At 37.1% G+C, this 24822-nt stretch overlaps 1 long non-coding RNA gene across 1 annotated transcript in view; it reads left to right on the forward strand.

Moving 5' to 3' along the window:
- Window positions 1-24560, forward strand: part of LOC129402523 (uncharacterized) — a 120562-nt gene extending 96002 nt beyond the window's left edge. The window contains exons 2-6 of the long non-coding RNA XR_008628683.1: window positions 7103-7264; window positions 16123-16230; window positions 16785-16874; window positions 20561-20677; window positions 24111-24560. This is a non-coding gene — a long non-coding RNA (uncharacterized LOC129402523). The remainder of the gene's footprint in view (window positions 1-7102; window positions 7265-16122; window positions 16231-16784; window positions 16875-20560; window positions 20678-24110) is intronic.
- Window positions 24561-24822: the final 262 nt, after the last annotated feature.

The raw sequence follows: 24822 nt of genomic DNA on the forward strand, positions 1-24822 counted from the left end.
AATATATTAAAAAAAAGAAATCATGTGCTTCCTCTGGCTTAATGTATATATAGGTTCAATTGCAACATAATTTTAGGCAAATTAAGTTCTAAAATATATCACTCTTTCAAAACAGACCCTCAAGTCTATTGGACTCTTCAAGCCAAGTCAAGTTAGTAGATATCTAATTAATTTTAAATGCTTGCTTAGATTGTAGGATTCATTAAATATTAGTATCTTTTTCATAAAAATAACTTGCCCAAAGTCCATCTTATTTTATTGTTGAGGGTTTGTCTGTTATTTATACCCACTTATGACGAATAGTTATGTCTAATAAAAACCTGCACATAGAATTTTCATAGAAACTTTATATAGAATTGAAAAACTTGGAAACAACTAAGAGTTCCCTTCCTATAGGTAAAGTGTGATAAATCTAAGAATATTTCTCAGTGTCTAAAGTGAATAATCTATTATTATTTTTAGGCTATTTGTCATAACAGATACTTTTAAAGTGATCATTAAAAATAATTTATTATTATATAGAGAGACAAATACCTATTAATAAGTGAAAGAAATTTAACTAGAATGCTGTGTACTATATTATCGCAAGTAAATGACATTCAGAGAAGGGCAAATAGTCAAAATAGTAAAAGTATCAGTGATTATAAAAGACTCAGGGAGATGGAGGAATAGAGTACAGAGGAATTTTCATGAGTGAAACTATTCTATATGATATTGCAGTGGGGGATTCATGTTATATATCTATGATACATAGAGTCTACAGCACTTGTTTGAACCCCAATGCTACCAAAGTGTTTGGGATCTTTCTCTGTATTTTCTAATGAGTTGTTCAGTTATTATATGACATTGTAGGTTTTTCAACTGCAACAAATGCATTATTCTAATTTGGAAATTGATAATGAAGACAGTGTTGTACATACTGTACATATCTTAGAGCCTGGGTTTTATGGTATATTTCTATATCTTACTCTCAGTTTTGTTGTACACCTAATTTTTTTCTAAAATTATGTTTATTACAAGTTGAAAGTGAAAATGTCACTGCATAAATTAGATTAAAATGTGAATTTCACAGATAGAAAAATAAGAAATCAGGGAAATTTTACAAAGTATATAAAAAATATCTCAAATTAGAAACTAACATAGGAACATAAAGTAGAAAATTTTGTTGAATTTTTAATGAAAAACATTCACAAATGAATCTAAGGGTTCAAATATTTCCAATGGTGAATTCTTCTAAACATTTAAGAAAAAGAAAGCAAAAAACTTAAACTCTTCCAGAAAACAGAAAAATTAAAAACATTTGTAAACTTATTTCATGGACCCAGCATGACCTTATCACACAGTTGACAAAAACCATAGAAAAAAGAAAAGAAAACATTGTCCAACATCTCTTATGAACATGCATGCAAGAAAATCTAAACAATATGCTAGAAAGTGAATCCATTAGTATATAAAAATAATGCTGATATTATGCTTATAATACATTTATTTCACCAACAAAATCTTGTTTTAATATTTGAAATTAAATAACCAATTAACAGAATAAAAATAAGAACCATGTGTATACTTTACTAGTTATATAAAAGACTTTCAGTAAAATTCATCACCAATAATAAACCTGAGACAAAAAAATAAATGAAGCCCTCTAAATGATATGATAAAATATAATTATATACATGAAATAAAACCCTCCACTTTGGTAATAATGTGGTGCAATAACATTAAAACTTCATTATTCTGAACTGGAGGAAACAAATTAAATAAGGATACACTTGCATGTATGTTCATACATATATGTTAGTAATTAACCATAAATTCAAATATTTATTAATTAGATTAAATCAAAATTTATCACTTTCATTCCATCAGAAACAACATTAAGAGAATTATATGGCATATCCCATAGTAGCAGAAGGTATTTATGCTGATTATTTGCCAAAACACAGGAAAATGTCTTTTCTTTATCACTATTTATAATCAAGGGAATGCAAATTAGAACATACAAATCTTGTCCTACACAGACAACCAAATGTCTAAACCTAACAATGTCAGGATTGAAGCAGCAGATTCTCTTCTATAATTGATGATAATTCAAATTGAAAATTGATAGTAGTTCAAAGTCAGAAAGTGCAGAGCAATATCAACTAATGCTGAGAATGTGAAATATTTTGGCTTGGCAATTTCAGAACTTACTAAAAAATATAGACAGATGCATCAAAAGCATATAGAAAATTTTATAGTAGCTTCATAAATAATTGCTGAAAACTGGAAAAAAGCCCACTATCCATCAAGAATTTGTTCAGCAATGAAAGAATAAGTTAGAGCTACACAGAAAACAAATTAATGAAGTTATAATTACAATCATCATCATCATCATCATCCTGTTGATTGCCGAATCTCTAGAGTGGTCTCAGCAACCTCTCCATTTGTTCTATCCCTGAGATTTTAGAAGTCTCTCTCTACTCGGCCTTCCCAACGATGCCACACTGGAGGCTCTTCCAGGGTCAGGTCAGTGAGACCCAGTTTGTTAATTGTCTTTGGTATATAAATACACCATGGGAATCTTTCGAGGCTCTCCCATGTGGTCAGGAAACTCTCAGACGCTTACCAGTTTCTCCCAGAGGGAGAAGTAGGTTATAAGATATTGTGTGTAATTGTAATTGCATAATTATAATAATGAACAAAATATCAAAACAGTTATAGGCAACTATTACTCTATATATGTGAGGAGGTTTAAAATGTTTTATGGTGGTAGAAATAGAATACTGTTTCCATTTGGGAGTTAACCACCAAGAGGAGGAAGGTAGATCATTTGAAATGTAAACATGTTCTCTGTATGTGCTTTGGACATGATTACATGTATTTAATCACTCTTACACATTTTTGTTTATTTTACAGATATTTTGTTTCAATAACAATGTAAAAATTTGTTTGAAGTACTTCTCAAATTTACTTTTCAAATATTCAGATTAGTTTTTTTTAAATTCTTTTATTAATTCACCATGTGGAAAGTTACAAAGCGTTCAAGTTAAAGTCTCAGTTATACAATGCTCAAACACCCATCCCTTCACCAGTGCACATATTCCACCACCAAGAATCACGATATACCTCCCCCCTTCCCCCCATCTCCCCAGCCCCCCACCCCGCATGTGTAACTGGTAAATTTCACTTTACTTTCACTTTACTTTGATTACATTCAATATTTAAACAAAAAAATTCACTATTATTGATTTGGAGTTTCTCCCCCCTAATGTCGATCTGCTGAAAAGAAAGCATTTGGTAATTTGTTTTCCATTGCTGAGAATGAAGAGATATGAAGTCAGGAGGCCACACTAGCAGCAGCATAGTTTTGGATTTCTGTATTTTAGTATCTAGTAATTAAGTCCAGAGAAATGTCTGCCAGGAATCGCAACATTGTAAGCTTGTACCTCTCAGCTACTTTATATTCCACATATGAGTTCGATCTTTCTATGTCTGTCTCTTTCTTTCTGACTCATTTCACTCAGCATGATACTTTCCATGTTGATCCACTTATATGCAAATTTCATGACTTCATGTTTTCTGACAGCTACGTAGTATTCCATTGTGTAAATATACCAGAGTTTCTTTAGCCAATCATCTGTTTTCGGGCACTCTGGTTTTTTCCATATTGTGGCTATTGTAGACAGAGCGGCAATGAACATGGAAATGCAGATGTCATCTCTACTATACCTTTTTGCCTCTTCGGGATATATTCCCAGGAGTGGTATTGCTGGGTCAAATGGGAGCTCAATTTTCCAACTCTGCTACAAAGCGGTAGTCATTAAAACAGCATGGTATTGGAACAAAGGCAGAGCTGCAGACCAATGGAATAGGGTTGAATGCTCTGACATACACCCCCAAATATATGATCATCTAATCTTTGATAAGGGAGCAAGAAATGTGAAGTGGAGCAAGGAAAGCATGTTTAACAAATTGTGCTGGCAAAACTGGACAGCTACATGCAAAAAAATGGGCTTAGACCTCCATCTATCACCATGTACAAAAATCAGATCAAAATGGATTAAAGACCTCAACATCAGACCAGAATCCCTAAGGTACATTGAAGATAAGGTCGGCAAAACCCTCCACGACATTGAAGCCAAAGGTATCTTCAAAGCTGACATGCCACTGGCCAACCAGGTGAAAACAAAGATAAATAAATGGGACTATCTCAAACTAAGAAGCTTCTGCAACTCAAAAGAAACAGTGACCAAAATACAAAGACAATCTACAGAATGGGAAAGGATATTTATGCAGTACCCATCCGATAAAGGGTTGATAACAAGGGTATACAATGCACTGGTTGAACTCCACAAGAAGAAAACTGCCAACCTAATCAAAAAATGGGATGATGAAATGAACAGAAACTTTTCCAAAGAAGAAATCCGAATGGCTGAGAGGCACATGAGAAAATGTTCAACATCACTAATTATCAGGGAGATGCAGATCAAAACAACAATGAGATATCATCTCACACCACAGAGACTGGCCCACATCCAAAAGAACAAAAGCAACCGGTGTTGGCGTGGATGTGGGGAGAAAGGGACTCTTCTTCACTGCTGGTGGGAATGCCGACTAGTTCAGCCCTTTTGGAAAACAATATGGACGATTCTCAAAAAGTCAGATTAGTTTTTTTCAGTTCTTTATTGTGTATTCTTCTAGACATTGTACAAATACAGCAGTAGCTGATATCTGGTTTTTGTCCTCAAAAACTTTTTAATAGAAACAGAATTGGAGAATAATACAAAGGCAGAAACTGATAGGAACTACGTATAGTTTACATGAATGATCAACAGAAATTGCAAGGAAGAGATGGCCTTTGAATTGGGTTGTGAGTTTTTAGTGAGATTTGAAACCATGTGAAGGAGAAATCACTTCTCTACAGAGGAAAATAATAGAGCTTGAAGACATTGCAAGTATGAAAATGTATTATGTGTGTGGGAAAAGTATGTGGAAGTAAAAAGTATATGTGTATTTCATATGAAACTTGTGAATGACATCCCCAATCCAGCAAACATATAAATTTTCATCCCCAATCCAGCAAACATATAAATTATCAGTGAAATGCATCAATAATTCGGAGTGAGAAATTCACTGGATTTTTTTTATTAGGAGAATACAGACTTTTTTATTTCCCAGCAGAGGAATTATAAAGTATCTATCAATGAGTACTGTTCTGAAGGAGCCTAAATAGGCAATCACCGGAATTACCTTGATTATAAGAACTTATTGATGTGCAGGGTTTGTATCAAAAAGTAGGAAACAGAATGTTAAAAACAACATGGAATTAGTAAGTCAGGGGTGCTGAGCTAGAAATGTTGGATTTTACTAATGATCACGAATAGTTGATGGATATGGTGTACACAAATCCACATTCTGTCATTGAAGAGATAAAATAGAATAGGTCCAACCATTCAACACATACTGCTAGACACCACACTTTTAAGTGATTTCTACAGGTGTTCCCTTCCATACATCAAGAACCCAAGAGAAATGGAGAAAATTGTGCAAGGGGACAATGCCAATTGTCCCATGGGAATTGGATCCCATGGAGAGTGTTACCAAACCCTTATATTCTGGAGTTCCAGGCTTGGTAATAATTGACAATCTTGCTAAGTGATAGACCGGCTCTGAGCAACATAAACAGGTTCGTGTATATGCCTGGGGTCAAGCAGCTGGGTGCTTTCCCATGTTTTCTTAGAAATAGACTACATCATAGGGACTTTCTCGGCTAAGAATATGATTTAGGATGTGTGTTATGAGACGTGATAGGGCGGTCAGGGAGGAAGGGCCATGAACAGAAATGGAGAGGAAAGAAAATTATTGTTTCATACAAAGGATTTTTATGACTTTACCTGAGTTTATGACTCTGAAGAGTCTGCTGAAATTGATTCCAGGAATGGTATCTCAGGTCATTCTCCTCATTGTGGCGGTTTTACATATTCTTGGAGGATGCTTTCTGCTTGCTCCACAGTCGAGACCCTGGCACTGGTCCAATGATGCTTTAAATCTCAATTGAAAATTCTGGCTCTTTGCATGTGAATATGTGCCAAAGGAAGTCTAAAAAATTATCAAATGGAAGCACCTCAGGGAGGTCCAAGAGTAGGGATTTTTTTTTTTCAGAAGGGATTTAGGGAACAGGGCTATTAACTTTTGACCTGACTATAGACTGTTTTGAGCTGCTATTTCCCTTTGGTTAAATAATTTTATTTTTGTTAAATTAATCTGAATCTGAAACTTAGGTTTATTTATTTATATTTCTAAATTAACTGTGTCATTCGCCAACTCTAATTATCACCCTATATCTCACTATCTTTTTCTGTAAAAGATAGCATATGTCTGGCACACCTCATTAATATGTCTTTAAAGAAAAAGTTCTGTGAAACAAAAGAAAGTAACTTCATCTCAGCAAATTATTTATCCAGTTCCTCTTATGTACTTGTATATGGAAAGCTACAAGGTGTCTAAGATTACTGAGGATATAATTTCTAGTTTCCATGACCTAAAGAAGACAAGACCCACAACATGGAGTGTAAGAGAGCCTACAGTGTTGATGCTGTAAATACCAGTAGTGTGCTCCTCAAATTTCTACCCAGGTCTTTGCTCCTTTTCTGGTAGAAATAATCTTCGAAGAGTGCTGACAATTCACAGCTAGATCCTATTTTTTATGCCCTTCATTCTTTTTTTCTTTTTTTTTTTTTTTTTTTGCTTTTTGGGTCACACCCAGCGATGCACAGGGCTTATTCCTGGCTCATGCGCTCAGGAATTACTCCTGGCGGTGCTAGAGGGACCATATGGGATGCTGGGAATGGAACCCGGGTTGGCCAAGTGCAAGGCAAACGCCCTACGCGCTATGCTATCTCTCCAGCCCCAATGCCCTTCATTCTTAACCAAGGCTCTGAGAGCTAGTTGCTGGAGTCCAAAGGAATGTAAGGACACTATCCCTTTTGCGGTAATTCAGGACAATTCTAAGAGGTCATCAGAGCTTCAGAGCTCCTATGCATTGACTATGGTGCTTATGAAGACAGTATTTCAGTCTAGCTTCTACTTTGCCCAGTACTGATTCCTTTATTTCTTTTAGGAATATGGAGCCAAAACTTGTTGCCTGTGGAAGATGGCATTTGTGATGTAGTTTCATGGATGCATGGAGTTTGACTGGAATAGATGGTGATGGAAAGAAGAATAAGAAAAGAAATACTACTCTGGTCAAGTAAATAGAGGAAGTGGAAGTTCAAAGATCAAAGTAAGACAGGGGAATTTGAAAAGTTGTTCAGAGCATCTGGCTCTATGCATCTATTCATAGCACACTCAGATCAAAATGAAAAAGAGAATGGGCTCATCCCTGAGTCCTGGAATATAGACCTGGAACAATGTCCTTAGTTAGAGTGAAGGACAAAGCATGGGAGTTCTGTTTGCTGGTAAAATTATACTATCTAAGTTATGCTTTCAAATAATGATCCAGGAGCTAACATAGTGAAACACTCTAAAATGAAAGATAAGTTCATGATGCTTAGTCATCTCTGACTATAGGAACATTTGAAAGGTTCCAAATGAAATCAAGTTAGAGAGAAGATTGAAGCATATTATGACACATAACTGCAATATCTGGAATATGTTTTTGTATCACTGTCGCGATAGTGTGGATGTGACTGGAATGATAACACAGCAGGTAGGGTGTTTGCCTTGCACGTGGCTGTCCCGGGTTCGATTCTTCCGTTCCCTCTTGGAGAGCCTGGGAAATTACCAAGAGTATCTCACCCGTACAGCAGTCCCTGGCAAGCTACCTGTGGCATATCCGATATGCCAAGAACAGTAACAACAAGTCTCACAATGGAGATGTTACTGGTGCCCGCTTGAGCAAATTGATGAGCAACAGGAGGACAGTGATACAATGACAGTGATGTTTTTTGTGTTTTAGGTTTTGTGTTTTGTTTTGAGGCCATTCCCAACAGTGCCGAGGGCTATTCCTGGTCTGTGCTTAAGGGTAAACCCTGGTGGAGTATAAGGGGGAGTGGTGGGTGGACATAAGCAGTGCAGGGAATGGAACTTGGATTGGCTTCTTTCAAGCACCTTAAACCCTGTTTTATCTTTCTGGGCCTTTCATTTAATAATTATTCTGGAAAGTTGACTTGAGAGTACTCAGCAATTGAGTACTCCCCCCAATACTCCCCCCACTCCCATACACACACACACACACACACACACACATTCTTCCCTTAACCCTTCCCCCACCATGTCTATTGTTTTTACCACAAGATAAATCTTTTTTTATTAAATGGTTTAAAGGAAGTTACAGAGGGTTTATTTTTGTTTTGTTTTTTTTCTTTTTGGGTCACACCTGATGATGCACAGGGGTCACTCCTGGCTCTGCATTCAGGAATTACCCCTGGCGCTGCTCAGGGGACCATATGGGATGCTGGGAATCAAACCCGGATTGGCTGCTTGCAAGGCAAATGCCCTACCAGCTGTGCTATTGCTCCAGCCCCACCACAGGATAAATCTTTTATGTTTTCCCATAACTCTTCAGTTCTGCTACCTTGAAGAGTAGTTAGCAGATAAAGTGCTTTAAAAGTCTGACCGAGTATATAAAGCCAGGGTTATGTGTTTCTGGTTCATATTGCACATTAGGATTGGAGCTCCTCTCTGGAACTTCATCATCATCATCATTATCATCCCGTTGATCGTCGAATTTCTCGAGTGGGCTCAGTAACGTCTCCATTCGTCCTACCCCTGAGATTTTAGAAGCCTCTCTCTACTCGTCCTTTCCAACGATGCCATATTGGAGGCTCTTTCAGAGTCAGGGGAATGAAACCAAGCTTGTTAGTGGTTTTGGCATATGAATACACCATGGGGAGTTTGTGAGGCTCTCTTATGTGGGCATGAAACTCTCGGTAGCTTGTCAGGTTCTTCCAAAGGGAGAAGTAAGCTATAAAATATCTCGCGGCTATGAATTTGGAACTTGTTGCCATTTAATCAAAGTAGTTCACTTCTTTATTTGTATGCTATTTACTTATAAAATATGAATTGTGATGAAATTTTAGGGCATCTTGTGAAGTAATTTGCGATATCTGGTACACGGTAAACACCTCCTACATAAGTTTCTTGTTATTAACTCTAACTTGTTATACCTGGAGGTCTCAAGTTCTTCATCAGATAAACTCGTTTTTAGTGTTTGTTTTGAAAGATCTTTTCCATTTATCATCTATAAATCAATACTTTAGCCCTAGTATGTTTTACCCAAAATTAAGTTAAAAGAAAACAGATTAAGTAGTTTCAATTTAATATCACAGATAAACCTAGTAAATTCACTCCATAAGATAGATAAAGAATTTGGAAGGAGAAGAACAAGGTGTAATTGACTTTAGATTCTTCCAGTATTAGATTTTGTTTTAGAATTTTCTGATTAATGGCACATTGTTCTCTGAGATGGTCTGAGTGCTGGATGCTCCAATTAAAAAAAATCCCACCTTAAATATATTATCTACAGTAACTAATCACAAAATATACCTCACCATTTAGTTTTGTCCTAGAGCCAGAGGTCTTTAAAGTTTCTTTTACATAATATTCATGGGTTTGTTCCCCCTGCAAAATACTGCTATGACCAGATACTATCTAAAACCTAATCTATGAGTGGATAGCCATTCTTCTGTTAGACTTCCAACTTCCTTTGCTAAGTGTCAGAAAAAGCTTCATGGACATCCCATATGTCAACACATCAGAACCACCTAGGTTTTAGTGAGGCCCCAGCAGGCAACAGACAGCAGACAGCAGCTAACTTAACTGCAGCGGAACAAAAACACATTCTCTCTCTCAGTTCCCCACCCCAAACCCTCCCAGCTCATCTAGTGCAGACTTGTACAATGATCACCCCAGACTGAAAAGAAATCTGAAAGTAGTTCATTTCCCCAAGTCTTCTCTGCTTGTTCTTTCTTACAAAGGAGAAACAGAAAAGTGCAATAGGAGGGCAGGTCTAAGCTTCTTTAGGCAAAGAAGCTATAGACAATGCAGATTTCTGTTATATGTCTTTGTGGCTTGTTATTATAGTCTTCTGCAGGGGATAGTTTTTCTTGGGTATGTGCCCATGGTGAATCTCTAGAGGTGCATTAGGAAAATGTTTATACTCTGTCGCTGCCCAGATTTGGGTATCATCACTTATCCATTAACAAGCCATAATAGACACATAACTGTGATGTATTTGAAAGTCATAATGTAATAGCATACTCAGGTTCTTCAAGCTGCCAGGACTGGAATCAGAAGACAGAAAAAAATAGTCAAATTCAGAAAAAAAAATATTTAAGGGCAAATAAAGAAAAGGAAGAGGTCAGAAAGCCTTCTATGATATGAAAGAGTTCTCTTAAACAGAAATGCAGAGTAAAGTAGATATTTTTTTCTTTTTAATAGCTTCATAACTAGGGGGAATGGGTTAGTAACTATCACTGGAATTAAATTTTAGACAGTGCTGAGGAAAAGCAAGATGTATGAGCCTATTGTCCTGATGGTGTGTAGAGGATGTCTTGGGTTCTTGAGGGTCTTTAGAGTTCTAGGAGGCTTAGTTTTGTGGCAAATGGCTTGGTAAAGTCAGTAGTAAGGGGGGTGTCTCTAGAAAAGAGCATTTCCACCTCTGCTTAAGCCACCTTATCCACTGGGGAAATGCCTGATGTGCGACAGAACTAATAAAATCTGCTACGAGCCCCAACACAGCATAGATGCTCACATCCCACAAAGCCCTCAAGGCAGTTGTCAAGCTGTGCCTCAAGTCCACTTGTTCTGGCCGGCATGGGAATGGGTCCCCCACCTGAGTTCTCAGGAAGTCAATGACTCAGGCTGGAATGAGGAATTGCACTTTACAGGAAAGGAAAGACACTCAACGAGGTCATGGGACTTCCAGTCAGTTTTAAACCCTGCACAGAAAATAATTTCAGGAGAAGTGAAGCACTTTTATTTAGAGATATGTAAGAAGGGAGAGAGAGAAAAAGGAAAGAAGAGAGACATGTTCAAGAGAACACAGGCTTACAATGGCATGCAAGCTTAGAATGGCGCTTGGGAAGTTTCATGTAAGTCCTCCAGATGGCCTTGACCTGGACTTCTCTGCATACATAAAATCTGCCATAGTTACTGGAAAAGCCTTGATTAAAAAATTATTTTATTTTTATATATTCATTATGTATACTTTTATAATTAATGATTATTAATTAATAATTTTAAGTACTATTAATACTTTATTACTCACAATAATTTATTAGCAGAATCTCGCACAGCAGAGCCTGGCAAGCTACCCATGGTGTATTCGATATGCCACAAACAATAACAATAATGTGCCTCATTATCCTGACCTTGAACGTGACAGGAATTAATGGAGACCTTACTGGTGCCCGCTTGAACAAATCTATGAGCAACAGGACTACAGTGATACAGTGATATAGATTTTATTACTTTTAATATTCCAACACCAATCCCACCACCATTACACTTCCCACTACTATTATTTCTAATATTCCCACTTGAATTCACAAAGTAGTGTGGGTGCTGAGACAGTGCCTTTGTGCTTTGGGTGAGAGCTTTTTCTAGTCCTCCCCACAGAGAGACAGAGAGACTGGGACCACAGAATGGTGCAAATGGCCCATTTAATGCAGAGCTGCTAGCATACTTATAGAACACCTAGAGAGGGGTTGAGGTAAGAACATATGTGTGATTGATCACTGACAAAGGTAAGACATCTGGAAGTTTACATAGATCATTTACATAGATAAAATTCTCTTTTGTGGAGATTAACACAAGGAGACACTCTGTCTCCCAGGGACATCTACACTGCCTTTATGTTTCTCTCTAGTTGTGTATGTTATCAATACTTGTAGTTGTTTGGATAAACACAGTAAGAGACAAAGATCCCAACACTTAGTTCACTGGGCTCTGAGGGCAAGCAAGTTTTTACCATAAATCCCAGACTAAGTCCTCAGGTCAGTTCAGCTTGTCCTTCCCCATGAGGGGTTCTGTCTCTTAAGTCATAACAACTTGCATCAAGATCATGCATTTATGTTTTCTAGATTGTCCCATTTTGATGTCAGGGTAGCTTTGCCACTTGCCCCAGGTTCATTCCAGTCCCACCGGGGGACCTCCCTTTTGGGGTGATATGAACTATAGCAACTGAATCAAGTAATTATGGGCAAGGAATTAAGCCCAGGAGTAGGTATATTTCAGTCAATCAAATTCCTAATATTAGGACCATAGCATTTATGGTATTTTTGTGTTTTAACCAAAGAACATTTCTCTATAGTAAAATATAAAAGGCTACAGGGGAAATAGTAAAGGAGGTACAAATACAGAGCACTTCAAATACAAGCAGAACAAAGTTCACAATTACCAGAAAGTTTTGGCTTATAAATGATCAAGACTTACTTGGGGAATAGTGACAATGAGAGGTAAAATACAAAGAAAAGATTAAAGATAAACTTTAACTAAATTAGGATTGCTAGCAAGAGCATAGTAAGCTTCTCTGGGAGGAGGAAAGGGGGCAATTCACTAATGAAGCCTAAAGCACTTAGGGTTAATATCCAACACAAAAGTAAGGTTAAAGATAAACTTTAACTAAATTAGGGATGATAGCCAGGACACCACAAACTTCTCTGGGTGGAGGAAAGGGGAAAATTCACTGATGAAGCCCAAAACACTTAGGGTCAATACCCAACACCCACCACCCCCAAAGCCTGCCACTGCAGAGGGACCTAAATAATTTATTTTGTATTGCTTAATAGGACTAATCTACAGAAAATCATAAAAAACATTTCCGTAGAGGAAAGCGTGTGAAGATTATTGTATCTCAGCCTGAAGCCATTAAGCCATTGTACAAGAGATTACTAACATGTTGTTACAGGTTGAACCTGTGCGCAACTATTTTATCGAGAATGGTTGCTTCTACTTTACACTCCATCAAATGTGGTGTGCCACTCTTGGTACATCAGTGGTGTAGAGTATGAGATGTCACAGCTGCATGTTCCAGGACTTCAAAAATTTTAAAAGGGTGATACAGGGGGCTGGAGCGATAGCACAGTGGGTAAGACATTTGCCTTGCACACAGCAGACCCAGGTTCGATTCCCAGCATCCCATATGGTCTCCTGAGCACAGCTAGGAGTAACTCCTGAATGCATGAGCCAGGAGTAACCCCTGAGCATTACCAGGTGTGACCCAAAAAGAAAATAAATAAATAAATAAACAAACAAATAAATAATTAAGGGTGATACAGCTGGAGTTAAATTTTTAACAGAATGGTGACTTTGGGGTCCAGGGGCATCTCTGTAGCTTGTTGCTCTCTTCCAAATTTTATTTGTGAGTCTGCATCATGGCCACTAATAAGTTTATATGGCACCAGAGGCAGTTCATGGGTGTGACTGCCAGGCTCCTGGAACAGGGTGATGGGGCGGGAGGGGGGGCGGGGCCGGTTGTCTATTCCTGATTCCATGCAAGCCTGAAAATTTTGGTCACAAAACCTGCCATACCAGAGTTTTTCAGAATATTCACTCGTGGATGAGGCTCATCCGAGCCCGTGGATGTTGGCTATGAGCATGGTGGCAATTGAGTTCTGGAGTTTTTTGGCTGACAGAGCCCTGTTGCAGCAGGTGGGAGGGACTCATCTGTCCCCCATCTGGGTTGCCCTGGGTGAGACTCAGCCCTGTACAAGTTTCGGAGGCATCTCTAAGCCTTGACAGCTAATGGTCATTTCATAGCCTCACCATTGTCTTCTGATTCTTATGTACTATGTCCTTTATGAGGGGTCCACCCTTTTCTGGGCAGTGCCTTGGTTTATCTTCAAAGACCTCAGGATTTGCATTTCAAAGAGATGTAGTCTTCATGCCTTTGGCTACTTCAGGACTGGACACTTTCTTCTTAAATTTTATAATTTCCCAAAAGCTCATTGCCAGGAACCGTCTGCCTATCTGCCTGCAGCAGTCACTCTTAAAAATTTCTCTTTTTCTGAGGGAATCTACCCTCTCTGGGTGATGTTTCATTTACCCTTTCTGAATTTGCATCTCAAAGGGATGTGGTCTTCATGCCATTGGGATAGTTCAGATTAGGGTGACTAGGTAACTTAATCACATTTTTGTTTTATTATTAATGGAAAAATTCAGTGTCAGTATGGACCCCCAATTTACCTACAACACCCCCTTTTCTTTAAGGGAGGCTCAACATCTCTGGTGCCTGTGGTAATAGAAACTACAGTCTTAAGATCTGGACCTCTGTTTTAACTTGGTGTAAGGAAATGTGTCTTTGACAAATCAATTGCACACCCTGAGCCTTGGTTCACTCATCTGAAAAGTGAGACTAATGGTAATCTGTAGTCAACTATTCTTGAATAGATTACACAATCATGTATATTTCGCAAATGTAGTGGGCCTATATAAAGAGAAATCATGATTTCACAATTTTACACAATTCCCTGTCCAGAATTTTGTGACCTTTGGACTCCTTCAGTAGATATATTTCCAGTTCAGCTATACATAGGAAAAAAAGGGTAAGATTCATGTCTTTTATGGGGGGGGGGGAGAGGCTGGGGCCCGGGTTCGGGTCACTGGCATTGTTACTCAGGACTTAATTGGGGCCAGGGTCATACAATGTAAGCATCTTAACCCTGTAGGATCTCTCCAACCCCAAGACTTATCTTTAGGTTTGATTTCTTGTCTTCTATATGACTTCCTGGGAAATGATGTATCTAGTGATTTATATTTTAATCAATTACTAGGACCCCCAAATTTGTATTTTTACTACCTTTTAAGAAAAGTACTAAAAAAGAAAAAGAAAAAAAATAGCACTGATTCCAGGAAAGATACCTTTCTATGTAGGAAGGAAAAAAGAATTTTCATTGGGTTCCCAATCGCCACTTTCAGATTGGAGATTATTTGCCTCCTTAGTAAGTTTGATACTAAATAAATATAATTAGTCTGTTGTCAGTAGAATGAAGCAAAGAACATGTGTTTATCTATATCATTTGTCTTCCCATTTTTATCACAAAATGTTGTCAGTCTTTGTGTAATAACTTATATAATTAAATTTTATTTTTTTCTTAGGATAGCACTTAAAATTATAGAGAAGTGAAGCCAGCAAGAGTTTGGTATTTAAGTTTGGTGACTTTACTCTCCAGCATGTCATCATCCATCTGGATCTATTGCTATTTAGTAGTTTCTGCTCATTTTCCCCAGGGCAAACTCTAATTCCTTAGGACAAGGGAAACTTTTCTGAACATGTAAAAATCTTATCATCTCCTGATTTTTCTTTCTGGTATCACAAAGAGCTTGTTGGTTTAAGACTGGTTGATATACCTCTATCCAGATCTTTGATGACACAAATGAGTTCACCTTTTTAAAAGGCCAAATCTAGTTTAGTCTAAATGCTGTGACTGCTATGGTGTAGTTATTTCTAAGCAGAAGCAATAACTGACATGTATCATTCATACTATGCCAAGCCTCCATAGAAATAGTCATGAATAGTTTGTAGACAGCATGTTGATTTAACGGGCTGGAGCAACAGTGAGTGGGTAGGGTGTTCGCCCTGCACAAGGCTGACCCTCTTGGAGAAACCGGCAAGCTACCAAGAGTATCTCGTCCCACCCCCCCCCCCCCGCCCCTGAAGAGCCTGGCAAGCTACCCGTAGTGTATTTGATGTGCCAAAAACAGTAACAGCAAGTCTCAATGGAGATGTTACTGGTGCCCGCTAGAGTAAATTGATGAGCAATGGGATGACAGTGACAGTAACAGTTGATTTACAAAACAAATTGTTCTTTTGCATGCCTAACATGTTTTTAAGTATTCAAATATTTTTACTTTGGCTATTAAGGAGAACCTTACCACTTTAGGCCATTAAACCCTGTTTTACATAAATGGTCAACAATGTGAGTTTATAGAACATGAGTGCCAGGGCCTTCTGTCACTGAATTATAGAGTTTTTTTTAACCCAGATTTTGGTTCCTAGATCAGATAGTTCTTATAAATGAGTAAAAAGCCTTTGCTCAATGTGTTGTCATTGTAGGCCACCAGGACACTACAACTGGTTTCCATATTGGAAGAATGTCTATATATGATCTGACTTTTGTTTTTTTGGTGTTTTTGCAGGGTAACCCCTGGTGGTACTCAGGGCTCATTCCTAGTGGACTCAGGGGACCATAGGAGGTGGAGACAGAACTTGTGTTGATCACCTGCTAAGCAAATGCCCTACCCAAGGTACTATTGCTCTGGCTCCTGATACGACTTTTAACTATTCTTTTTTGGGAGAATTGATGATATTTTCATTCTTCCGGGGGGGGGGGTAAAAACACTATATTTTATAATACAGCATGATAACTTGATGTTTTTAAATAATAATATTTGGGAAAAGTAGGGACGAATGGTATCACATAGGAACCCTTTGCTCTACCTCTGGTTTCCTCGAGCACTCCTTTGTTCTGAGAGAGGGCAATGGGGACGGCTCAGTGGAGCTCAGGGATATAGGGCCCACTCCAGGCAGTACGTGGCCAGCATTGTGGGCCTGAGGTTAGGGTTTAGCAGTGTTAGGTTAGGGTTTAGCAGTGTTTAGCAGTGTGGTGCTGCTGGAGCCTGGTGAGGCTCCCAGGACCAAGCCTGGTGGTGGCCACATGGGGGGAGCACAGGGTGCTGGGGATAGAAATCGGGCCCTTGCCTCTAAATGCACCTAAGCACTTTGAGCTATCTCACTGGCCTCTGCCTACTTTGTTTTTTTATATTACCTGATTCCCATATCACACTGTCATTTATTATAGAACTTGGAGATCTCTGAAGCAGCTGAACGGAGTCTAATTTGAAGCCTCTCTATATGTTCTGGTAATGCCATGTGCCTTTGTACCTTTGAGGTAGGTCAAATATCCTAATATAAGACATAGAATCTGCCTTACTGACTGATCACTGTGGGATCTGTTCATTTTTTTTCTTCTTTGTTTTTGCTTTTTGGGTCATACCTGGCGATGCACAAGGATTACTTCTGGCTCTGCATTCAGGAAGTAACTCCTGAAGGCACTCAGGGGACCATATAGGATGCTGGGAATCAAACCTAGGTTGGCTGCGTGCAAGGCAAATGCTCTATCTGCTGTACTATAGCTCCATCCCGGGATCTGATCATTTAAGTTACGGACTAAATAAATCAAATCATCATGGGTTTAACCCTAAGTAACTGAGGGAGGAGAAGGAGAAAACCAGGTAGTTAAATTTCATATTTTTTTCTGGTCTGGGAACTACTCTGAGATATAGTTTTCTCTTTGTGTTCCAATAAACACGCTGTGAGCTAGAAAATGTCCTCAGAGCCTTTTGAAGCTTATGGAAGGAATTGGTCTGTAGTGTAGCAACAAATTGTTTCTCCTCTTTCCCTATTTTATGTATTTAAAAATATATATACACCAGTTAACTTTCACCCTGTCACCACCAAATGTAGTGTCAATAATTGTATCCGTTCCTTTATCTTTGTTTTTCATTTTTAAAAACCTGGGCTAAGAACATGCCTTAGTTAATCGTATTCCATGATAGCCATAAGGGATGCACTCATCAAGACACTCAGAAAAAAAATTAGACTTTTGAAGAAAAATAATTCAACAATAGACAGTGTTGGCACTTGTAATGTTCCATATTTCCATAGTACAAAGTGAAAGGTTGGTATCGGTAATAAGAGAGGAAGTATTTGATAGAAAGTTTTCTTTCCTCCACTTCGAAATCACAGTCTTAAGATTGGATCCTTTAAAAAGAGCTAAAGATGATGGTTATTCTGAATAGATTTGTGCAGCTGGAGGTTTCTTTCTCATCTATTCTCTAGGGAAAACATAGATTCAAACAAGAGCCAACTGCCCTGTAAACTCTCTTTAGGGCCTGAGAAATAGCATCAACGGGAAAGCACTTGGCTTCAGAGCAGCTGGGGCCAGTTTGATCCCAGGCACTGCACACTGTCTCCTGAAAACCACCAGGGGTCAGTCTTGACCACTGCAAGGAGTAAAACGACCTCTGTCAGTGTGACCCCCGCCCCCTTCCCCCTAAAAAATATCTTTTCAGAAATCATACTTCCCTAAGCTAGTCCTGAAAATTCCACCAGGATTAGGTTCTTGCTTTACTATAAACTAATATAGATTCCAGCTTCCTTTGAGAGAGGTGGTGTGTATGGGATGGGGTGGGGGGGGGTGTGGTAGCCAGGAAGGACTGGACAAGGGACATCATAAAATAGCAGTATTAAGGAATTAAGAAATTTGGCCAACCCAGTTTCAATTCCCAACATTCCATATGGTCCCAGAACATGATCTGAAGTGATCCTGAGCATAGATTGCAGGAGTAAATCTTGAAAATAGTTGGGTGTGCCCCTAAAACCAAATAGAAGTAGACATGCAGGAAGATACATAGGGACCTTTGTAAGACTAAACCCTACAGTCTAAGGTGCAAGTCAATTTTCGTATCTAATCAAGGGGCAGAATAACATTTTTCTCGAGGTCATGAATCCACCAAGAAGGGTGTGTAGAAGAATCTGAGAGATAGGTCTGGCTTGGAGGAGACTTGTTATCGCATGCTTATTATTATTATTATTATTTTTACTATCAGAGAGAATTATAAATGGCTTGCCAAAACAAGAAAGTAGGTATGTGATATTTTTCCCTAAGTGAGATCTTTATCCTAAAATGGCACTACTGTGTTTTTAGCAGAGTAAAAAAAAATGCTTTAATGTTCTAAACATCTCACTGTAATGATTCTGTAATTTTGTCACTAGATTTATGTTCATTATTATTCTGAGAAATTGTCATTGCTTTCATCAACCCTTTTGTACTGCCTCATGTACTATGATGTATTCTCAAGCTATTTAGCCATATTGGATTGTGAATGTAGTGACAGTGTAGAACACAGATACAGGGCACACCATGATTTACGGTGGTTGGTTGGGCCATCTTTTTCCTCAGTTTAGTTCTCCTCCCAAACAATTTGTAAAGTCCTATGAGCTTTAGGGCTCTTGGACTTCATCTGTGGTATAGTTTGTTTCCATTATGAGAACTGCTATCTCTTCATCAGAAGACTTTTGGAGGCATGGAGCAATACTTCAGCCTCACACTTATTTACTTATTGTAACAGTTCTCTTAAAGTATCTGCTTACTGATGTCCCACTGCTCAAAGGTGCTTCATAATCTGCCGCTGTCAGTATCACCTGGGAACCTGTCAGGAAGAGGGACTCTCTGTTCCTAACCTAGATCTGCTAAGTTAGAGTCTGCGTTTTACCAAGAGCCACAAATAATTGGGATGCATATTAAAAGTTTGGAATAGAAAGCTGTAACAGGGTGTATTTTTTAGGTCTGATGTCAAGGTTCACCATCAACTTTCCCTTCTCAGCAATAACTTGACCAAGAGTGTCATGCTGCTACTTATATTAAATGAGCTGCTTGGCAGTGAAGCTATTTGAGCTTCCCAACTGTAATTGCCAAGGAACAAATTATTTCAACTTCTTTCAATGATTAAAATGATCTCTTCATTCATGACTTCTAATTTTACATTTTTTGACTACTAAGATTCAGCATTTTAGCCATTCCTGAGTCTCCTTGTGTGCATAACCATGCCTGTTCATCAATAGAGATTTTCCAGGATAATATCCAAAGGTGATTTTATAAGAAATATTATCTATTTATTGAGGTACACAATTATTTCCTTTACAAGCTTTTTATAAATTAACATTTTGAAGTGACTTTTATATGACTATCCCAAAAATCAGAATTTTCTCACTTTCAATAAAGTGCTCTCAAATTATCTAAATAAAAGGTTATTGATTTAAAAATGACTCAAAAATACATTTTTCTTTTGGTTTTATTTGTTTAGGCTTATTTGAAAAATGATCTAATTTGAATCAAGAACCATATTTGATTTTCACACCACATATCAGTCAAAACTGGATTTCTGAAAATTTAGAAATTTTTTTTAAACAACAACAACAACAAAAGATACTTGCATATTTAAAGACATAAATACACTTAATCAAGAAGAAGGACTTATACTAAGTGTTAACTGAAAATCTGGGACCTTTACTTCCAAAATGTGTTAGAACAATGAATATCCACTCAATACAATAAAATGGAAGAAAAAAAAAACAAAGACTTTGAAATTGCTGGTTCAATATACTCTACTGGATTATAAGTACACTGCAGCTAGTTGAGTGATCTTTATTTGAGATCAAAAGTTAGGAGATACATTTTCTAATTTTTGATTAAAGAATTTCTCTGGAATATTATTTTTTAATAAGAAAAATATACTTGAAACCTCATATGTATCATTATAAAGATAAAAAATATCTCTGTGTTTGGTAAGATATTTGGTTGGGAACAAGCTTGAGCCAAGAACCACATTGCATAGCTGAATAGAAACATGAAAATATATTTAATTGTGCCATTTTTAAGGTAAACAATTCATTCAAGTGTGTTTAAAAATCAGAGCAGATGTTTGTGTCTTGATGTGAATCTGGCTGTAAGAAGGAATGTATGTGTGTATGGGATTAGAAAGAAAACCTTATTTTTTTTTCTTTTCTTCTTAGAAAAATATCCCTTCCTAGATGACTTAAAAGGCTCCCAGAGTCCACTTGTTATGATTTAAGAAAACAATAAGTTTCCAAGAAAGGAGAATACTGTAGTCTCTGAACTTTCAGGAAAAGGTAATGTTGGTGAAATGAAGAATTATATTTAAGTCTATATTCAGTAATTATTAATTTCAGCTTTAGAATAATTTTTAAATTGTTATGGCATATTTAACAATGGAGTTTTAACCAGTAAGGTAGGAAATAAAAGGTCAGAAGAACTTTTGAGTATAGGAGTGAACAGAAATCTTGAAAACTGAGTTTCAGTGATACAACTATTTGCTACACATAGAGAAGCATAGTACAACAAAACAAAACAAAACAAGCATGTATATATGTATATGTATATACATATATATATATATTTATATATATACATATATATAAAATGATAAAAAATAAATTGCAATGGACACAAAAATGCAGAAGAGAAAGGAGGAGCTAACAAATTAAACTATGTTGAAAATAAAAACACAAACCCTTAATCATCAAAAACTACCCCACCCCAAAGAGTGAAAAAGATAAACCACACAGAGTAAGAAGGTATGTTTGACACTTATAATTGACACAGAGCTCTTATACAAAATATACAATGAATTTCCTTATTTAAAAGAAGTTAATACTAAAAGACATATGTAAGCATCTCACAGGAAAATAAACAAGAATGCCTAGAAACATATGGAATGTGGCTCAATGGTATTAACAGGAAAATATAAACTAAATGACTAAGGTAATATTTCACAAAGAGCAAGTTGGACAAAATATGCAGTTGGGTTATATAAAATGTTGATGACTATGTGGAGCAATAGGGATTATCATCTGCTGCCAGTGGTAGTGATCTCACCTATTTTAGGGCTAAAAATAGGAATTACCTAGTAAATGTGAACCTGTTGATGCTATCACACATAACCAATTCTCTCCTTGATGTGGAATCTAAGTGAACAAACAAATGAGCCATGGGTCATGAGATTAAATAGAAGGATATTGACAGAAATGATATAATATTAGTGAAATACGAAGGAAGGATACTTAGTCCAACAAAATGAATACACAAATTGTGAAATATTCATGAGATTAAATAGTAATTGTAGACAGCAAGGATCCATTTTTTATCAACAGTAACTTGCTTCAAGTACACATGATGAATAAAATTTCTATATGTTGTCATTCTACTTTCATATCAATTGGAGTTATAACAGTGATAGATATAGTAAAACTGTAGCAAAAAAAAACAATAAAATAATGAAAATGAAATTTAGAGTTGGGGCTATCTGTTCCAGAAAAACACAATGGGGTAAAGATAAAGAGTAAAAAGCTGTTGGTTTCAAATTGACTGCACAAGTGTTTGCTTTATTAGGTAATTATTCAAATAGGTCCATCACATGTTTAAATATGTGCTGCATTTGAAAACAAAGTGTCTAAAAAACAAAGCAGTCTGGAGAAGATAAAAATAACAAAAATAACAGACCAAGAAAGCATTATTGATCAAAAGTAAAGCAATAAATCTAGCTTACTCGACTGCCCAGACACCAGTTTGCTAATTCAATTGTAGTTTTTCAAGGAAGTCCTTACATGGTTTTCATTTCTCTCAGCACCCCTTTATGGATTCCAGCATTAAAGATAGTGTTTTAGGATTAACACTGGAAAAGTAGCTGACTCCCCACCTCCCTGATTCTAAGCAGTTCATCATGTTTATTTATTTTTTTCTGGTGAGAATATATGTATTTTATCTTCAGTATACCTCAGCAAGAATTCTTCCTAGAACAACATTCCATAGATAAGGAGACTAGAATTAATTTTACCCACTCTTATCAACAGAATTTCGGTTGTACCTATTAAGGTAATAGCCTTGAGTCAAGATTCAGTGCTAATATTCAGGACTGTGGTTAGCAGTTTATTTGGCTTATGTTAACAAGATTTACCTTTTTTATATGGTAAGAGCAGTTCCAAACTCTTAGTCTGATCATGAGAATGTATAGAAAACCACACATTATCTGACAAACCTAAATGACAACTTGAAAAGTAAGCTCCAACTAGCCTGCGTACCTACAGACAATTTCATGGCGATGATGTTCTTCCATCAGACTGACAGAACTACAATCAGGCCAAGACTGAATTATGGATAAATAATTATGGATAAATAATAAATAATGTACCCTCACTACAAAATTTATATAAATGTGTTTGGGTGGGTCCAGAAGACAAAGTACATAGAACACATAGTTGAAACAATTTCAAATTTTCCAGTACTAAGAACAGAAAAACCCCGTTTTCTTCAGCATTGAACTTTCTGCGCTACAACCTTGTCCCCTACTTTTCTTTGCATCGTCACAGTTTTCTTGTGTTGGGGTAAGTTGCAAGGCTGTGGCTATCTCTGTCTCCTAACTATCCTGTCATTTAAACTGTCAATGAAAGTACAATTTTCATTTTCTGGCTTTACTAACGCTGAGGTTTATATCGAAACTTATCTCCATGTAAGATGTTATTCTGCTTGAATGCATTTAGCAATATATGTGACGCCAGACTTAAAGATTTTCCTGTCAAGGTGGCAGGCTGCAGTGGGGTGTGGACATGGGAGGGATCCTGAAAACACTGGTAGGTTGATACTTGCTCTGGGATTGGTTCTGAAATATCATCTAAGACTCAATTATAGATAATTTTAAAAATCATGGTGCATTAATGAAATACTATAAAACTTTTTACATAGATATGTGCTGCTGATTACTTGTCACCAGGGAATTGTACTAATGTGTGCCTGCTTCTCTACCTCCTTTAATGATCTTTGTGTTTTGCTCTTGGACTGAGATGGTCAGTCTAGGTTGACATTCACTTATTTTTTGCAGAAAGAAATCATAAGGAACATGTCACACAGATGCCTGAACTCAATCTGGGTACTCATTGAAAACTAAGCATTTCGGTCTTTTAAATATATGATATTAATAAGTGTGTGAGAAAAATAAATGCGGCTTAGATTCACCCAGAGGTTATGTTTTAATAAAGGAAAAAGATAAAATCAATTAAACTCTGAGTTACTCATCAACACATCTGTGTCTGGCACAGTGTTTAGTATACGGTTTGCTTTCAGCCATCTATTCAAACATACTTCGTAGAATGAATTAATATATTCAAGAAGTATGAAATTTTGTGTCATGTGTCAAAAGAAGCATTCTCTTAAACTTTAATATGACCTTATAGCTGTGATAATTGAGAAAATATATGAGCCTAGGAATTCTTGCTTAAGAAATCTTCTTATATTTTTTAAATTTAGAATATTTCCTGATTGAATAAAAATTGACAAGTTAATATTAAGCCTCTATCAACTTTTCCTATTTTTAATGTTGCATTTGACTATAGTACACTTGTCCGAGTGAATCAATGAGAATGCATTATTAATTAAAGTTAATACCTAACTTGCAATTTCTTAAGTTTTAGCCAATGTGTTTCAGATATTTTTTAAACTCAAAAGCAAGAAAAAATATTTATTAAATTATTTCACATTAATATGTTTCAGGATGGAGCCATAGCAGAACAGGTAGGGCGTTTGCCTTGCATGCAGTGGGCCTGGGTTCGATTCCTCCGCCCCTCTCGGAGAGCCCAGCAAGCTACCGAGAGTATCCTGCTCACACGGCAGAGCCTGGCAAGCTACCCGTGGCATATTTGATACGCCAAAAACAGTTAACAACAAGTCTCACAATGGAGACGTTACTGGTGCCCGTTCGAGCAAATCGATGAACAACAGGATGATAGTGACAATATAAATGAATCCTTGAACAGCAGAACTGAAGGTACCAAAGTATGATGTGGGAGCAGGAGGTGAGTGGACTAGAAGGGACATAAGCAAGCTGTGGTGGTGGTAGATATGCAATAACTCTTCACATCAAATGTATAAGTATAATAGTATAAACATATTAACACTATTATAAACCATGTTACCTCAAAAGTAATAATTAAGAAAAAAGATTGCTGGGGCTGGAGCGATAGCACAGCGGGTGGGGCATTTGCCTTGCACGCGGTCGACCCGGGTTCGAATCCCAGCATCCCATATGGTCCCCTGAGCATGGCCAGGGGTGATTCCTGAGTGCAGAGCCAGGAGTAACCCCTGTGCATCGCCAGGTGTGACCCAAAAAGCAAAAAAAAAAAAAAAGAAAGAAAAAAGATTGCTTTTTTACTTATAAAACTTTAAGAATTATTTTGGTTGGTAGTACCTAGTACTTATTCCCATA

Source organism: Sorex araneus, chromosome 2 (genome assembly GCF_027595985.1).
Source record: "Sorex araneus isolate mSorAra2 chromosome 2, mSorAra2.pri, whole genome shotgun sequence".
Taxonomy (NCBI): Eukaryota; Metazoa; Chordata; class Mammalia; order Eulipotyphla; family Soricidae; genus Sorex; species Sorex araneus.